General features: G+C 38.0%; 1 protein-coding gene across 3 annotated transcripts in view; it reads left to right on the top strand.

Moving 5' to 3' along the window:
- MOB3B (MOB kinase activator 3B) overlaps nt 1–18,825 on the top strand; it is an 85,529-nt gene that overhangs the window by 46,627 nt on the left and 20,077 nt on the right. Inside the window, exons 3-4 of one of the 3 annotated variants that reach the window (XR_014897306.1) lie at nt 5,901–6,089; nt 10,358–10,422. The exons of the other annotated variants lie outside the window; for them this stretch is intronic. The gene's annotated coding sequence lies outside the window, so the exon portion shown is untranslated. The remainder of the gene's footprint in view (nt 1–5,900; nt 6,090–10,357; nt 10,423–18,825) is intronic. 3 annotated transcript variants of the gene reach the window in all.

The raw sequence follows: 18,825 nt of genomic DNA, 5'->3' as shown, positions 1-18,825 counted from the left end.
CCTCTAATTTTTGACCAGTCTGTCCTGACCAGATCACAGCTTGCTAGACTACAGAGAAAACTTACTCATTTTCATTTATCTGTTTCCTCAAGCTAGTGACCTTAGGTTGCTTGTTTGTGAAAAGAGATGATTTTCTTAAAAGGTGCTCTGGAAAAGGATAAGGTAGTTCAGACTTCTCTGTTTTCCATACGGTTATATATAGCATGTCTAGTGTTCAATAAGATTTATTGCTCCCCTTCAGAGCTCTCCGAGGACATGTTGTCCCCTCTGCCTTTATAAAGGAATGTATCACTACAGTTACCATGCGTGAAGAAGGCTGTGAYCTTGTGACGGCTGGACTGTTTGAAACAGGACTAGAAGATGCAAAATAATTCCTGAAAAAGATATATATCAAGGAAATAAGCCTTTCTTCCTCAACAACAGAGTAGCATTATGATGGAATAAATTATAAATGTTAAATTGACTTAAAACTCATTTTAGAAGGGGGAATCAGCCTGGTGATTCTTACTGTCAGACTCTCCAAATAGTGATTCCAGTCTAACTCTTGATAAATTGTGGGAACTGATCTCTATCTTTTCTTTCTCAGTTCTGTTGCTGATGATTTCAAATGTATTATTCATACTGCAGTGATAGGCAGCTATAGTGCTATAGAGTTCTATGAGAGAATAGTATTACTGCCTTGCATGGAGGTTCATTTCCCATCAGTTTCTCTCCTTTGCTGAGGATTGCCCTTCCTAGTTCAATAATTAAGCTATTGCTCGGCCAAACCTTCTGTTGAGCTTGGTGAACAGTTTAGGAAAAAGTTGTCTGATCTACCTTTGTTAATGTCTTATAGCAATCCAAAGAGAAGTCATTAAGTACTGTCTGCTGGCCTTCCATATCTGCAATGCAGATACTTACATGACTACGTCCAGAGCATGTGGCATGTCTGTATGTGCATTCTATGGGTGGTGACTAAAGGGTTTCTTTCCCTGACAGTTGTGAGCTGCATTTTTYAGTCCATCGGTGCATGCAAGGTTTTCATGACTTTCTACACAAACTTAGCCTTGGCCCTGACACAACTGACTTAACACAAGTGGCTTGTGTTCACATGTTGTTGATTTTAAGAGGACCACAGAGCTCTGTCAAGTTCCCTAATCTGCACTTTTGCAGCTTTGTTGTCCCCACAGGAAAATCTACTTACTGTTTGACTGCTATGGAAATACACAGACTCAAAATAGGAGCTGGTATGTGATTGATGTTCCCTCTCATTCTGGTTGTCCTCTTAATATATGCAGTGTTATTTATTTTGTTTTGTTTTGTTTTTTAATAATTTGGGCAGTTTTGACTGAAGTTTATCTTCAAGTACAATCAAAGAACTTCCTACAGTAAAACATGAAGCAAAAYGTGCATCCTGCATATGCCTTTTGGAATTTGAAGGAAAAAGATAAAGCTCAATCTTATTGATGTAGCTCTGGCATCAGAAGTTGTTTTCCTGCAAAGAAGAGACCTGATAAGTCTTAGAAATAATGCTTATCTGTTGCTTCGGCAAGATGAAGTAATACTTTTGCCATTTCTTACACGGCAGCAGGGTTTGCCCCTTCCATTTCAAATACCTTCATTCTTCCCATCTACCAGCTTTGTGGACAGAGCTGCTTAGGCTTTAATTAAAGCAGTAAAAATCCCTTCTTCTYCATTGCTGGTTAGTGCTGCTTCTGTGTGCCTTAGTAGTGCATAGTGAGATGAGAGACAACTTTTGTTAAACTATAACTCACTTTAATAACAGGAACCCAGAGAAGGGCTTTGCAGCCTGACAGCAGCCCTTGAGCTGGGTTGTTGGACCTGTGTCACAAAGAGGAACAACACTTATAGTACAAATTATTTACTTATCGTGGTATTTGTGTGCCATCACAAAAGGTACGTGTGCATCAGGACTATGGAAATACCAGATAATTTTCYGTGTTTGACACTATTGATATGAGACCCAAAATCTTGGGGTTTCACATTTAATTTCAAAGAATTATTTTCACACTCAGAAAACTGTGAAGCCAAAGTCTAAATGCTTTAATTTCCCCAAACACTTAGAGAACATGCTCTTCAGCAGAAGACATACCACAGGAGTGGGTGCCTTCAAGTGTAAATGGCTATAGGAATTTCCTAAAACAGAGAAGTCTGTGATGTTTTGTGTGTCTCCCTTTTTTACCCTTAAAAGGTTTTCTTTTACTTGGCTCCAGGCTGTGCTTAGAATCCCTCCAATAATGGGTCAGTGCAAACCATGGTTACTGATGGGTGACTGTTCTGTGTGACTGAGGAGAAAAATCCACTTTCAGCAAAGTCAGAGGTGAATAAAGACCTGACAGATGTTCAAAGCATTTTGGTGACAGTACAGAGTGAGACAGGCTTTACCCCTAGTGCTGATACACAGCATTTTCCCCTCTTTTCCTCTTTCCATCTCACAGTGAGTCTGAGAAACACCACAGGATCTTTGCCCTTTCATAAACTTAAAAATATACAGCAGAAACTAGAGTTTTCTTCTCTTAATATGAATCAGTAGCACACTGATTCATGACAAAGAAAAGAAAGGTCACCTTGACATCTGGAATCGGAGATGCTCCAGGAGGGAATAATCAAAAGTTTGTTAATATTTGGATGAGAAAAGGGAAGCAATGAACAAATTCTCTGAAAGCCAAAACCCTGTCTGGCTTTGGAAAAAATTGCTTTTTAGAGTCAGATGATCAGCTGAACTAAGAAACTTAGTTTACCAGTAAATGTATACTGTCAACATTACTGTGGTGAAATAATGAGAACTGTTCCTCCACTGTCAACTCTAATCAGCTTAAATACAAAAAACTCTACCAAGTAATAGACAAATCCCTAATGCTTGAAACTATAATGCTCAGCAACTGAGACACTTCCAAACAACTTGCTGGATGAGATCAAACCTTTTACAAAGTGCCAGTGAATATTTGGGCATTAGAACAATAAAACTATTTAGAATTTATGTGCTTTAAAATTAACTGCATACCAAGGATGTCTTTCCTTGAAGTTCTAGGACTTTGTGTGTTTGGGGGGGGGGGGRGGGATTGTTTTGTTTTGTTTTAGGATGTAATTGTCCAAGAGCCCTACAAAGCAAGGGAAATATTACTTATTTCACTTTTCGAACAAGAGACCAAAACACAGATAATAAGGTATATACCTAATGTATGAGTAGCTACACAGATAGGAAATTCTGAGTAGAAGTRATTTTTCTTAGGTTGTACAGTCATTCAGGGTGGATCCAAAAATGAATAGTTCAGTGATTCCAAGAATACTGCTTATTTATTCCTAAAACTGTAGAGTTCTTGTATACATGAAGATTTCAGCTTTTGTTGGAAACAAAGGAGAATAAAAATGTAAGACTTTAAAAAAAATGCATTTTTAGCCATTCAATTACAGGAGAAGGCTTGACATTTTCTGGAAGTATTAAAATTGCAAATCGAACAGAGAAAGAGTTTGTCTAGTTGTTTTTTTTACTTAAGGCCTGCAATATTTGATATTTTGAATATTTGGTATCAGATCCATGGACAATGAGCAGATGGTGTGCATAACAATGACTGAAAAAGTTTAAAGCAAAAGTCTACCCAGCCCAGTGGAGAATGTCTGTAAGACAAGAGAATGAGAAAATGGCAAGGTGGTATTTCCCAGCTTCCAGCAATCCACATCTCAGAGGCTCTCTCAAAGATTTCAAAACACTCTTTGATCCTAGGAATTCTGACCAGGAGGAAGATCTCACACACTGCAATCTCAAAGTTTTGTATTAATGCTAATTTTGTGTTCTACTCATTTCACTTTTTTACTAATGTTGCCTTTTTTCAGTGGAGGATTTCTGCCAAGGGATTAAAGGTCACAGTAGTTTTCCCATCCAGATGCAGAAGCTTTGGAATAAAGACGAGTGCCCGTAATAGTGTTCAGGTTATGTTGTAGTTTGAACTAATTGATTAACTAACAGTTAACTAATAGTTTCCATTTTTACTGCAGATGATCACAAATATTTGTCTCTGTCCTGAGTCATAGGAACAAGGGAGCCTGGAGTGAGTAACTCAAAGACAGTGGTGCAGTAATTTACTTTCTGAGAAATCAACAATAGCAACAAAAGAAAAAAAAAAAAAAGAAACTTGTTAACACAAAGTAGTTAGAGTTACTCATTGATATGGAAGTTTATCATCAGCATTATGATAAAGATTTCATTTTGTATATTCCATGCCTTGTGCAAACAGTTGAGTTGCAGGGAACTGAGGATTTCCCTTTGAAGGAGCAACTGCCTGCCCATGAGCTGTGAAGCTTTATGGTAAAATAAGTGATGATAGAAGTRTTCAAGCTGAAAATTTGTGTAGCCTTCAGCTGAAATGAAGAAATTGCTTATTATCTCTCCTGTCATCTACCGGAGCTGATCCTAGCATGTCTTCTAGTACGAGATCTCAGCTGTTAACACACACAACTTCTTTTCCTGCCTTAACAGTTCCTCTTTAAGTATTTCTTTCTCTGAACCTGCTAAATTCAGTACTGTTTGGTCTGGGAATTCTACTGTAAGTTACTTTGTAAAAGTACTCTYGCAGATGTTTCTGCATGGTGGGCACAGGAAAGCAGACCTTTTCACCTCCTAATGTGGTAGCATTCAAATAGTTCTCTAAATAGCTCCATTGTAAAGATGAAAATATTTTCACTGAAGGTCGTGAGTACATCATGGTAAGGATCTCAACACTCTGGCCCTGATCGTGATGCTTGAGGCTGTACAGTCAGTGCATTCACTGTGTTTATAATACAGAGCTGGTATTACAATGCTTTCTATGATTATAACTACCTTTTAAAACAGAATTTTGTCAGCTTTACGGTATAGTCATAAGTGGTAAACAAGCCTGCTAAAGACACCCTGCAGGCAGTCCCTGTCTTTCATAATCCCTTAGAACCCAGCTGTATCATCAGCAATGCCATGGCCCATGGCAATTCAGATGTGTGCACTATGCAGGAAGACGTGGGCACCTGACTCTCTGGAGAGGGATGAGAGGAGATGCAGCAACCAAAATCAGCATCTATAAAACCTCCCAGAATGCAGCTTGTTATATGCCCTTTCACCCTTGTTCTGTTACTTCCTGGATGATAGAGCAGTGTTTTCCAGACAAATAGAAAAGGATAGGATAGAAACATCAATATATCAGAGCAACTATGCAGCTTACAGAGTAGTGCTTAGTAACTATGCAGACCAAAAGGGGCATAGAAGTAAAGGGACATTAAATCAATAGCAAGTCCAAATTTTACTTTAACTCAGTAAGATCTGAGAAGAGTCTAAGATCTATAAAGTCATCCTTAGGGTTCCATATTTTAGTAACAAAAAAAAAGACAGTGTATAATTTGCTCTTTTCTTAGGAACAGTGAGCAAGTTCTCTCTTGCATAAGCCTTTCATTATCATGTATACAAAAACAAAATGATATTAAATCAGAATAATTAAAAAAAATTACCTTGACAGTAGGGTAAATGAATAAGATATTGAAGATCAAGTTTAACAGTTATAGATTAGTTTTACTATGTTTTTTAATTGTCTGTTTCATGAAAATTCATATAAAAACATATTTTTATTTTTATAGTATTTTTCCTTAAATAAAATGACAGTAATATTTTTCTCTTGTTTAGATCTTGGTTATACTTGGCTGCCATGTATCTCCAGTATTTCCTCAGCCAGGTCTATTTTAATGTGGCCTAGCTTTAAATCCACCAACTAAGACTCAAAAGCTGTGAACTTCTCTCACTATATCCTGTTCTTTGGACTGAAGTTTTGCTTTGTAACCTATATGTCAGAAAATGAACAAGATGTAAGAAGTTTGTCTTTACATGTGATTTTCTGCTAAGCAAAATGGGCATGATTTTCTTTTAAAACTTTCTGTAGTTAATCTCTGGTGCCTGGAGACAGACAAAGAATTGAGTGTTAAGACTACCAGCTGCAGACTCCAGCTGCTAACTCAACCAACTGAACTCAGCTGCCTCCAACAGATTGTTCTGTTTTAGCATCTCATCTTTAATGGTCCACCTCCTCTCCCAGACGAGGGACAAGCATCAGCTGTAAAATCATGTAGCGGTACGTAAAGATACCTGTTAAATTTTCCATCTGCTTACCACAATTGAACGCCACGCATTTCCTTGTTACTAACACAATTACTGTCCCGAGAAAGACAGTCACGGAGGATCCAGTTGAAAGTTTTAGTTATCATTGAACATCTGCATTTTGAATAAGCTTTTCTTATTTATAAAAAATTTGAGACAATACAGAAGCAAAAATATCTATAAACCTTGTCTTTTTACTTCGATCATCTTGAAGGAAGAACAAAGGCTTGAAGAAGTTTTAAAATCTCAGTGCAATATTTGCTTCCATCAAGATTATCAAAAATTATTAATGATTTTGGCACTTCAGTGATAATTAGTAAATGCCAAACTTGAGAGATTCTTTGAAGACTCCGTTCTAGTTAGATTCCCGAGGGCCAAAGCATCCGGTTTGGCCAGCCAGCACAAACTCACACACACACACATACACACATACACACACACACACACACACACACACACACAAACAAACACTCTTCAGTAGCAAGCAGTTTATTAGCAGATACTTACAAACAGACCGACCCGATGGTAATCTCGAGAAGGACCACCTCAATGCTTGTCCCGATCAGCTGCATGGTGAGAGGGAGAGTCGGCAGGCACAATCTTTTCGGGCGTCCCCGAGGAGGCAACATGGTCCTCTGTTGCATAGCAGCCTCTCCCTCCTTCGGAAAACTCCGGCATTTATGATTACTTGYGRTAGGCRGGAGTCCCAGCACCTGGGGCCAGCAAGYGCAGGGAGTCTAGCCCAACTCCGCCCCAGTTGCATAACCGGGCTATGATACTGCGCACGCGAGCAGACTTATTTCTGGGGCCACATTTGACTTTGGGGGTTGCTATTTCACTACTCTTCAGCTTCTGACCTTCATGCTGACTGCTTCTCATGGTGATTCTGTGGCTGGAAGCCACCGAATCTATGTGTGACCAACYGCTGYTCTTTCTCACAGATTTCCATGACCTTGTTAGTTACTTATTTGTATCCCGCTTAACACAGYGGTATTGTTCTAGGCACTAAAAAGTTACAGCACTAGACTATTCTCACCAAGTATCAGGTAGTACAGATACAAAAAGTTACAACACGGACCATTCCCATCAAGTATCATGTAGTACAGATACAGACTCCTGCATGCTTGGAGTGTACAAGAGACAGCAATGGTACAGGGCAATGGAAAGTCTCTGAATCCAAGCCCACATTTTTAGTGACAAGAAAACTCATTGTCCTAGGGCACCACATTAGTTCTCAATGAGACATACAGTTTTGCAAAAACTTGAAGTAATGGAAAGCATTAGTAAAACTGCTATGGTTAACTAACTAGCAATAAATACCAGCAAAAGAACATTAAGCAAAGTTAGGGTTGATAAGAGCAGTTAACAAAACAAAGAATAGCAAAGGACAGATAAAGGTAGATTATATTCCAGTTTATGACAGCTGAAATCAATCTTTTCTTTTCCCAGAAAGATCTAACCAATCCTGTGAATTAAGTGTCACTGCAAGGAAGGGGACAATTAGCTTGCATAACATTTGCTTTACTTTAACAATTAGATATTGAGTGTTAATTTTTTTATCTGCCTTACTTTGAATCGGTTGGCCAAAACAATATTTTTATGGTGTCCTCACATGATATTTTTTCATGTAGTCCTTCCTGAGCTGTGTGACTGCATTATGGCAGCCCTCAGGATCATCTGTCATGATAACATAGGAATGACTGTGGTCACCAGGCAGACTTTCAAAAAACTGTATGTATTTTCAGCAGATTCATCATCACTGAATCGTTTTCTCTGGCTTACTTTCATAATAATGTCAGTTACACTGTCTCAGTTAATCTCCTGGTTTGTAGAAGATCTTTTTGTTTGTTTCTTTTAGGAATCAACACAAATGAAGAACACAGTGTACAAAGAATTTCCTCTATCTAATCATTGCTATTTATCCCTTTTGATTTTAGATTACAAAATTGTGATATTTACATACTAGAAACTACTTTTGCAGTGCTTAGGGTGCAGGTGATAAATGCATAAATAATTGACTAGAAATAGGAAAAGAAGGGGAAGAATAAAGGGACAAATTCTTGCAATATGCAGTAGAAGAAAGTTAGCAGTGGAATTCCTGCAGCAGTCCTTGCTGGTACTTAGACTGTTTAGCATATTCATAAGTGAGCTGGAAAAAGGGTGAGCAATGAGGTGATAAAGTTTGCTAATCTTATGAAGTAATCATCCCAAAAAATCCCTCTTATCCCAAAGAGTTAATGTTAGAACTGGAAAAGTGTCAAAGGGGGCAGCAATGGTGAATAACAGTGTGGAAATATTAGCAAGAGWGCAGTTGGCTTAGACACTTCTGCATAGAAGAGAGGTGAGCTGATAAAGAGTGAAAGACATGAGTGGTGTGGACAGGGTTTGACTGTTTACTGCTTTTTCCCCACACAAAATCTAGCCAGGGAGAGCCATTTTTAAAAGAAAGAGTGGGAAATGGTCCTTTCACAGAGGCTGGCAGAAGAACTTCACATGGATTTAAGGATTTATTTCCCTCCTTGAGCAGGAAATTATCAGAGGCAAGAAGAGAGTTAGAAAAAGTATCATGTTGAGTACTGGGCTAGATGGACCTTAGGCCTGAACAAGTACAATTGTTTTTACACTACTTTTGTAGTAAATCTGCTTAATCTTTAACAAGTTCTTTGGACGTAATGCATTTTCCTTCTAGATAAGGGCTCTGACAAACAGACAGAAAAGAACTGAAGTCACAAACCCCAAACTGTTGCCCTTCTGAGTGACCTACCATATCCCGCTGACAGATGTTGCCTTCCTTCGAGGCTTGGAGGGCTGCTCTGCTTGTGAATCAGCTCCCAAACTGCTGTGCATTTCAGCATGTTACTGTAAAACAGCTCTGATTTCAGTTTTTGAAATAAATCAGACATACTTACCAAAATAGTAGTAATGTGAAAAGAGGGTATAGAAGGTTAAAGCAGTAAGAGCCAACTGTTCTGCTGTTCATTGTGGCATGCCTGCCCAAGCTGTAAGTTGCAGGGAAGCCAGACATGTTTGTGGGTGCTAAGCTGAAAATCTCCAGTATGTTCAGTATTATACAGTAGTGTAATAGACCTTTTGAGTTATGAATGTAGTTATTCATCCTGAAATATGCATTGAGCATTTCAGCTTCATGAACCATAGCTAAAGAACAGGTTGGCAGGCTGGCCTCTTCACTGTCATGGAGATCTAATGTTTTAAGATACATCAAACTGTGAATCCGTGGGGTGAGAGCAGGCTTAAAGAGCCTGCTGTTGGCACTGTCCTCAGGATTTTAGAAGTTGTTCTTGGAAAACAAAAATATAAACAACTTCATTATGAGTAAGCAGAAGGAAAATAACAAATCCATTCTCTTTATGATTTCTTTATGCTTTTTGTTCCTTGGAAGTAAGGGCTAGATTGAGCCCAGCACCTAAAGATACTCTTAAAATGCAAAAATTAAATCCTTTTGAAACATTGTTCTGTGACAAAGAATAAATGAATCTTTGATAGTTTGAGCTTCCCATCCAGTTCCTAGTTGTTTTTTTTTTTTTCTTCTTCAAAAACACACAGCTGCTCTCACTCCAGATGCTAGTAGCTCATCTTTCCTCTAAAGTGCAGAAATGTCTGAGATGCAGGTGCTTTTCATCTTATGCAGTACATTTGTACTCAGATCTTAAATTCAAAAACTTAATGCTTGGAAACATGAAAGAGCTGGTGAGTAGGACCTGTGTGACTGCGTGCCTTCTGAGGGATGTTTAATGATATTTAATGAGCCAAGACCAGATTCACCCATTGTCCAGCTTTGTAGAAGGAAAAATATAATTGTCCAAATACCCGTACAGCTGCCAATTCTTACTTGTTTTGCACTGTTCTATCTATCCTTTAAAATTCTAGCTTCCTTCTGGTCTTTGTTAGTTACCAGGTGACCATATACAGCCCCATAAACCTAAGAGCAATGCGCCGTTATACTCCRTATGACAGTGGCAGAGATCAGGTAAACTTATGTCTGAATATAAACCTATAGGTATAGCAGTCTCTGTTCTRCTTAAAAGTAGATCTTTAACTGTATTGATGAACAGGAGTAATCATCCTTGCTAACATGAAAATTGCATGTATTCTTACTGTAGATGTCTCAAGCTATGTTACAAGACCTGTAAGTGACACTTCTGTTTAAATTATCAGAAGTGTATAATTTTATTATTGCATAATAAAAACAATGTAGGGATCTAACTATTATTTCTATTTCAGGTATTAGGAGAAGGGAAAGGTAACAGTAGGAGGTACGCACTGTGTGCCTGAGGAGTGGAGTAGAGGTAAATACTGTTTTTCTGGTATACCAAAAAAAAAAAAATATATTAACTTGATACTTGATACATAAATTTTCATTTAGTTGAAACAAAAGTAATGCTTTTTCCCTGGTAAGTGCATTTGATTGCTGTCTCACCAGAATGGCTAGGCATTTATAAATCTTCTGAAGTTACTAAGAGGTAAGTTTCGTAGGAAGTACACGTGAGGTAAAATAAGAACTCTCTTCTGCTTTCCCCCAAAACAAGGAGCAGATCAGCTGCTGTTAAGGTCATTGAGAAGATGTCTTTCAGAACAAGTCATTTCTGATAGTCCATTTTTATCAAGAAATGTTGACTCTGGCTGGGATACTAAACCTCTAAAATTGTCCTGTCCTCTATTGGAGTAATATCTATTCTGTAAAGAAAAATATTTTATGTTTTTGTGTTTGCTTTCCTTCAAGATTTTAGGATTATCTTTGCATTTACAAAAATGTATTTATTGAGTGTTTTCTTGTTTTTTTCTATGTGAAATAAAAATAATTCCTGTAAAATTGGTGGCTTATAGGAAAAGAARTGAACGTTAAGTAATCTTTTTTAGATTTATTTTCCTTTCACTTCTCTGATATTCAGTAGGCATTGAATGGGAAAATAGAATATGTTTCTAGGYGGTTTTCAAGACTCAAGGAAGGTTCAAGCAGCTGAAGTTATTGTAATGTGGAATTCTTCTTTACACAATGGTTAAATGGCATTTTTATATGACTCACATTCTGCTATTGCCCATGACCAGGCAAGGAAAATCTGAGGTGTTGCTGCTAAAGGTAGTGTTCAAGACTGTCAAAAATCTTTGATATTCCAAACAGGGGTGAGTGGGAGCTGGAGAATGGATTCTGAGTGAGGGAAAGGCAAAGAAAATATTAACCCTGTTAAAGCACTATTAAAGGTAAAATTTTACTCTACTGAAGGTAGATAAGGTATCTCTCTTTCACAGCTGAATTTGGAAATGTAGGAGCTCAACTTTTTTTGTCTGATTATCTTAAAATATTCCTTTTATTTGTTCTCTTTGAAAACTTCTCCTACAGAACATTTGTTCTATAGAACATTTGATTTCTATTGACTCATTTTCATGAAAAAGGATCTTTTAATTAGCCCTAGATGATACAAAAATAATTGATTAAGATAAAGTTAATACATCTTTGGAAATAATTTCCATAATTGTCCTTTGCTAGTGACATGAAAATAATATTATATTGCGTAGATTCATGATGCTTTAAAAGAAGATGATCTTGCTCACTGATTTGCAGACCCATTTTCAATGAGATCATTGGTAAAATTTCTTTTGATTTCAAGGTACCAGTTGTAACYCTTAGTATTTGAAGAGATAGACCTCACCTATTTATAACAAATTGGTAAAATCTTTTAAAATCATACTAGCTACTTTGTGTGGGCAATAGTAGGTTTGAAGGGCCTTTTAAATTGAAAGATAGTTGGCCTATACTTTACAAATAYTTTATAAATAACGAGCATGTGTGTATGCATATAGACATGTGCAATTAAAATTATCAAATCCGTTTAATATGACTAATTTCCTGCTTTGGAATTAGGCTGAATTTAGAACACCTTAAGCAATGGTAGCTTTTACAGAGACTTCACAGCATTAGTGGGTGTGAGTGTGTTTGCATGTGTGCATGTATCTGTCTGAGATAAATCTGAAATCTCTTGGAAAAGGCTGTCATCTGTGACAGTAAAATCCAGTGTAGCCTGGTTCCAGTTCCAGAATGTTTTTAAAGTGGGTTTTCTTTCATCAGATCAGTCTTTCACTACAGAATGCAGGAGCAGTCCTAGGAGCAGGGCTTTATCCACTAAGCTAGCCAGTCACACTAYCTCTTCTGCTGTCTTTCTGATGTTGTGAGCCTTTGCCTTCAGCATGGTGGCTTCCAGAGGTGGCATGAAGCATGCAGCAGTATAGACAGCTGATTAGGAGTACTTCCCTGCAAGACAGCAGAAAGAGCTTTGAGTCTCCTCAGCTGTGGAGGTCCTAAAGCACTCAAGCCTCTTACTGCCAAATTAACTGGGTAATGATATACAAGATAGACAGTATTACCTTCTCTGACTCTATTTTGAGATGAAAACAGTCACCACTGCCAGCCTCAGGAAGGTTGGGAATTATGCTCAGTTTTTCGAACATGAGTTGGTGTTTACATGGCAGGGAAGCGTGGACATCCTCCCTTTGGGCACTTCTGAGAAGCAAGAGAAGCAAAACTTAAGGTGACCAAGATTCTCCTATCCTGACTAGAGGAAGGGCAAGTGAAAACATAGTCGCTCAAGTAGCAGTTAGTAAATTTCAAAGAGTGAATCTGGCTTAGCACTCAGATATTTGAAAACATGAAAGTTTGGGGGGAGGGAGGGAGGGTTCTTTTTTCTTCAGTTGAAGGATTCATTCAATTTTATAACATCTTCAAGTGTCTTAAAAGCAGAGTAGTTAAAAGTGTCTGTTTTTTTACATCAGATCTGAGGTTAAAAAAGAAAAGTAGTTAAACAGGTAAAAGCACATTTAAAACTCTTGAGTGGCTCTTGCCTGTGAAACTGCAGATTTCTCTGCTGGGAAGCTGGGTTGTGTTCTCAGCTGCACTGTTGTAAATCAGGGTTAATTCACTCAAAGTCAGGGACTTGGATTATGTTCTTCTTTTCACTTAGTAAAGCCTGGATTAACTCCCCATCTACCACACCGCTTCCTTGGCATACTATTTTGTAACAGTCTTTCTATGGCACATGAAAGAGCTACGTTTTGTTAGAAAGAATCACAATTCTTTAAACCTTTTAAATCACCGTTTCAAGTAACTATCAATAAATACTTAAGACATGCTTATGCACTTACAAGATACCTACCTCAGCACAGAAATGAAAGGGTCAGAAAATGACTTACATTGGGTGGAAGCAAGGGATGTGATCTGAGGTGTTATAACTGTCTGAACATTTCTCTTAATGACACATTAAAAAGGAACTTAACACAGTGAGCATCTGAAGAGCAAACATTCATTGTTTTTCTTTGAAATATTTTCCTCCTGTTCTGTTGTCTTCTTTGAATTGCTTTTGTGCTATTAACCATTAGCATTTTGTGCTATTAACCATTCAAATAAGTTACCTGTTAATGTTAAGTGAGTTTCTGCATGTGTAATACCTCAGTTTTTCAGTTAATTACTAGAATTTCTGAACTGTAACCAGGGTACAGCTGTCTGAATACATCTGCAAGTATTTAATGCTGCATACTGCTTCCCATATTGTTTCATACTGCTGCTTCTCACATCTGCCTCAGATAAATCCAAGAGGRCCTCTTGGAACAGCGTTTTTTTTCCAGTATGTCTGTGCAATTAATAGGTAGCCATTCCTGACAGTGTCAAAAGCTAATAATAAAAAAAATTAAAAATGGATGATACACTCAGAATGAAAGGCTGAAGCCATGATATTGTCCACAGATTGTTGTGTAGTGATAAGTATTGTAGGAACATAGTTATAGAACCTATGTCAGGTGAGGAGGAGCAGAGTTTTTCCCTCAGTATTTTTGCCGAAATTCAGTGTTAGTACATTCTGCTTTCTTACGTTCACTCTGCAGGTTAATAAACTCTTTTCCCATCCTAAGCTTTCCTTTGCTATACTGCCAGATGGCTGCTGTGTTCTAACCTTAGAAATGACTGCATTTATACTTGCCTGTAATTGAGCCATTACTAAGGCAGGGGAAGGTGTAAATTATTCTAATGGATTCCAGGCCTATTTTAGACTATCTGTATATTAGTGCCATATAAAGATGAGGGCACCACCAAATTCCCTTTTGCTACTACAGAGAAGATGAAACTTCCAAGGCAAACAGTTGTGTACTATCAGTTGCAATGTCGGACAAACACGACTTCACTGCTTTTTGTGGCATCCAGTTTCCGTATTGGCCTGAAGGCTCACAGCTCAATCCTAGTGGGTTTATCTGCCTGATTATTGTGTGGGACAAAACTAGTGCCACTAGGAACATGGAGCAAAAGAATGCTTCCTGCACTATTTCTTTTCTGTTCCTCTGCAGCAACAGATTCAAAATAAATAAGTAACATGGGGTCAAGTTATAGTCATTATAAGTTTACTTAAAGTCCAAAGGGAATGGCTTTTGCAGCCAGAAGTGTTTAGGTCCTCCGTCCTATGATTTCAGGGAGCATCAAGTCAGGTTCTTAGCATTCTTACATGCCCAGTATTTGCATGTCTCAAAGCTACCTCTTCTGATTAAGTTACTAATTAAATGGCAAAATGAGTACTTTTATTAAAAATCTGTCAGAAGACCTGCCTTTATCCAATCAGGGGTAACACTGGCTCTGACCGAAAAATAACAGCTTGTTGATGGCAGCCTTACTTAAAAAGGGGAAAAGGACATCATTTGACTAGGAAGCCTTATAATCTTAGAGTGTTTTCTTTTTCTGTTTTCTTCTTTCCTTTCTTCAAGTGATGTGAAAACAGAGAGGAGAGCAGTATCTGTGCAATTTAAGTACATGGTGATCTAGTTATTCCTGACCATTTACAACTGTCAGCTTATTTAGGTGAGGAACAAAGTCCTATAAAACTGAGATTGTTTTCATTGGCACATATGACACTTCCTTGAATAGCACACTGACATTGTGTTAAGGCTTGGCAAAGGATAGGTATTTTTTTCAGAAAAGGTTATAGTCATATCTGATGGCCTCTTTTTGTATTTTGTGCTTGAGGCAGGGGTAGGAGAAGAATGAGGACAGAGGGAGAGCAGAGGAGGAAGGGCTTGATTCAGTATGTTCTTGATGCTTTCAGATGTTGGTAGCCCAGTTTCCTTACTCCTTACGTGAGATGTTTCCTAGTTTCCTAGTTTGTCTGTGTTTTTTTATTTTTTATTTTTTAAGCTACATTGCACTGATATATTCTCAGTTCTTTTCTCCCAAACGGAAAGGGAGTTTCTCTCTTTGTTTCCATGCATGCATTTTCTAAAAAATATGGATGATATCTGTGGCCTGTTAAAGGATTTTCACAAGTGCAGTGCTATTTCTATGGACAATTGCCAAGGGGCTTGCTAGTCTCCCTTGGGTAAAGGAAATATGGACCCTAAAAATTCAGAAGCATGATGGGAAGGTCAAAAATGTTTGTGTATCTGACATCACAGAAGAGTTTACTGGGGCTTCATTTTCATTGCATGTTACAAGCAGCAGTGTAAGCTAGTCAAGAAGCATGTGTATGTATGAGGGGTTCCTGAGGAATCAAGAGAAAATAATTCCGATTTTTTGCCTACCACTCTGATTGCTTGTAATCTACTTTCTGGGACCATACTCTTTTTGACTTTTTTACCTAAAAATAATGAATGAAGTGGTTGAGAGGAAGCACTATCATGACTTTACTTCTCTTTTCTCCCAAAGCTGTGGAATTGACATGCTTCAAGGGATGTATTGATGGGAGTATGTATATATGAATTGTAGGTCTTGACATGAGGAGACTCAAGATGGTTGTTCTTTCAATGAAACAACTTTTTACCTGTCTTACTCATCCCGGAGCCTTAGTTAGCCCCCTTCACCCAGCTATTTTTGTATCTTTACTCTCTTAGTTTCTCTCTTAGTAAACTATTTTTATGGGATTAGACAAAGAGTGGTTGTTGTTTCAGACAGAACCTCTTTGACCATGGCATTAAAATATCTCTGTGGTTTAAACTAACAGACTCACAGAGCCACTGACTTTGTTAGCACCATGTAATATGTCTATTTGATAACAGATCAATGAGATTTGTCAGTCAGACACAGGAGGAGAACAGCTGTTAGCAAATTAAAGCGGTGTAAGGAATGAAGTCTATAACTTGTATGGATCTATGGAATAAGTCTGTTTTGGAAAAGGGGAAAATCCCTCTGTTTTCCCTTAATGTGGTAGAAAGTCTTAAAATAAAGCATTTGCCTCAGCTTTCCCAAAACAGGATCTGATTTTATATCTAGTGAAGTGGAAGAGAGATGAAGGAGGAGAAGCCTTAGTTTTTATTACAAGTTGCTGAATGGAAGACTCTCCCGGTAGCAAAAAGGGCTCAGGAGTGTGGGTAGGTGAGAGGGAATATAAAACAAAGTGATTGCCCTTTCATGTTCTTCTGGTGCATCTGTTACCAAGGTATGCTGGTGCAGCTTTTCTGCAGGTGGAGGAGAAGGAACCACCTCCTTATAGCCTTCTATTAACACTGTCAAGTACAGCTTGTACTCCAGAGTGGTGTGAGTATAGTCACATGCTGTGCGAACATTTTCTTCTCTTCCAAATTTGCTGTGTCTGCTGCTATACCCATCGGTTTCCCACTGAATTGCTTCAGAATTGCACATATAACGCTGAGGTAGAGGAGCTTGTACTGTGTGCCTGGAATGCCTGAGAGCTGTTTGCATAACTTGGCATGTTCTTAGGACATAATCAGGAGCTGTTCTGAACTCCAGATTGGCAGAAAGGATCCTTCTGTCACTCCTCTGTCATACAGCAGCACTGGGACTCGGCCTGCAGCTGAATTAGAGCAAATTCACTTATCCAGAAATACTTCTTTAACAGCTGGCAGCTAGCTCAAAAATTCTACCATCATCTTTGTATTTCTTTGCCTTTTAATGGCTGTAACTCAGAAATCTAAGTTGGTATTTTTAAACATTTATTTTTGCTACAGTATCATTCTGCTGATATTTAGACGGTCCTCTTCTTGGAAATTTATTTCATTTTAAAAAATAATTCAAAATGTAAATAAGTATTTGGACTTTTTTTCTCTTCCACCATTTTATTTATTTATTTAACCACAAAGTTCCAGGACAGAAAGTATCAAATTTGGGCTTCATGTCAAACGTGGATTTTGAAGAGTTGAAGGCAAAGGGAGTAGGAAGGAATGAGAAAAGACTCTACCAAGTCAGGGACCTAATTCTAACCTTGCCAGTTCACAGGAATCACTGGTAATGATTACATTATCTGCTTGATTTACATATGAAAATAGCAATTGCAGTGAGAACAAAACATTAGGCCAAATTCTGACCATAGAACATAAATCCAGAACAATTTCACTCTGATTTTTTAAATTCTGATGCCATAACCTTGGATTCAATCCRTTGTAACAGTAGAATATTTAAAATGATGGCACTTCAGAACAGTGTTCCTGCGTCTTCCCTGTCTAATTTTGAGTACAAAGAGCAGCAGCAGTATATGTTTAAATTATTGCTACAGTCCTCTCTGTATGCTTTACCTATAGATTGAGGTTGACCACTAGACCACTTCAGATCACTAATCCACTGCACAAGTTATCAATTATTTTCTACGGTAGAAGCAGACACATTTTAGCTATTTAAGACTCCATGACAGTTGGCAAACAACCTTGCAAAAAGGAGAGAGTAATCAGAGTCATTTGATATGAAAATGGATTTTGAAGTGCCCGCTGATAACTCTGTGATAGCAGCGCTGTTTCACTGTTCACTTAAGAATCAAACTAAATGAAATAGAGATAGCTTTGCAAGGCTGGAGAATTTCCACAATGCTGAACAAAGCTATACAGTTCATGTGAAAATTAAATGCACGTAAGGAACAGTGGGAACACTGTAAATTTATGTGCCTTAGGCTGTTTTACATTGGCTTTTTATTTTTCAGCAGTTATTTACATGTCCTCAAACTGAATGCACAACACATCTAAAAAGCTTTCAGGCTTCTCRCACAGCAAGAACAGTGTTCTATGCCCTTTGCTCTTTTAATACCCATAACTGTGGGTCTTAAAACCATGGGAACAGGAGCTCCAAAGAGGTAAAGGATTAATTTCCCYTTGTCAGTGTAATTTATTCAGCTTATTTGTACTGGAGTACAAGTTCTTCATTTATTTGCGGAGTGTGGCAACAATCACAAGTCACTGAGCCYAGTGTAAGTGAAGCTAATTATTCTCCATTTTGGGATATGTCTGATCTGGATCAGAAAATATAGTACTGTAGAGAATTTGTTTCTTAGTTCTGTGAACCAGCTTCCCTCCTTGCTTCCCTCCTCTTTTAAGACTTAGAAAATTTATTCACTGTATTTTTAAACTTTACAAATTTTACTTTTACAAAAATGTAAAGCAGGCAGCTGCTGTTATCATTCCTGAGTTCAGTCACACTCTGCTGGCTGAAACAGGCAGCCAGATCCTCCTGGCTAACAGGCACCTAAATGAGGTTTGTGTTATATTTTTTAACCTACTGTATTTATTTTGCCATGGGAAATAACAACAATAACTTGCAGTAATCCAGGGGGGTGACTAATTTTTTTTTTTTTTTTTTGGGGGGGAGGGGAGTTGGTTTGTATATTGCCAGGACAGTTGCACCTCTTGTTGCTTCCTGTACTTAGAGATGCCTCAGTTCAAAGCTTGAGCGTCTAGACCTGCTCCTTTGTGACCTTAGATTTTCACCTGTTGCATTGAGATCA

Source organism: Rhea americana, unplaced genomic scaffold (assembly GCF_003343005.1).
Source record: "Rhea americana isolate MKP2758 unplaced genomic scaffold, rheAme1 scaffold_485, whole genome shotgun sequence".
Taxonomy (NCBI): Eukaryota; Metazoa; Chordata; class Aves; order Rheiformes; family Rheidae; genus Rhea; species Rhea americana.
The sequence above is the reverse complement of the archived record's forward strand: the minus strand, read 5'-3'. Positions and strand labels throughout refer to the sequence as shown.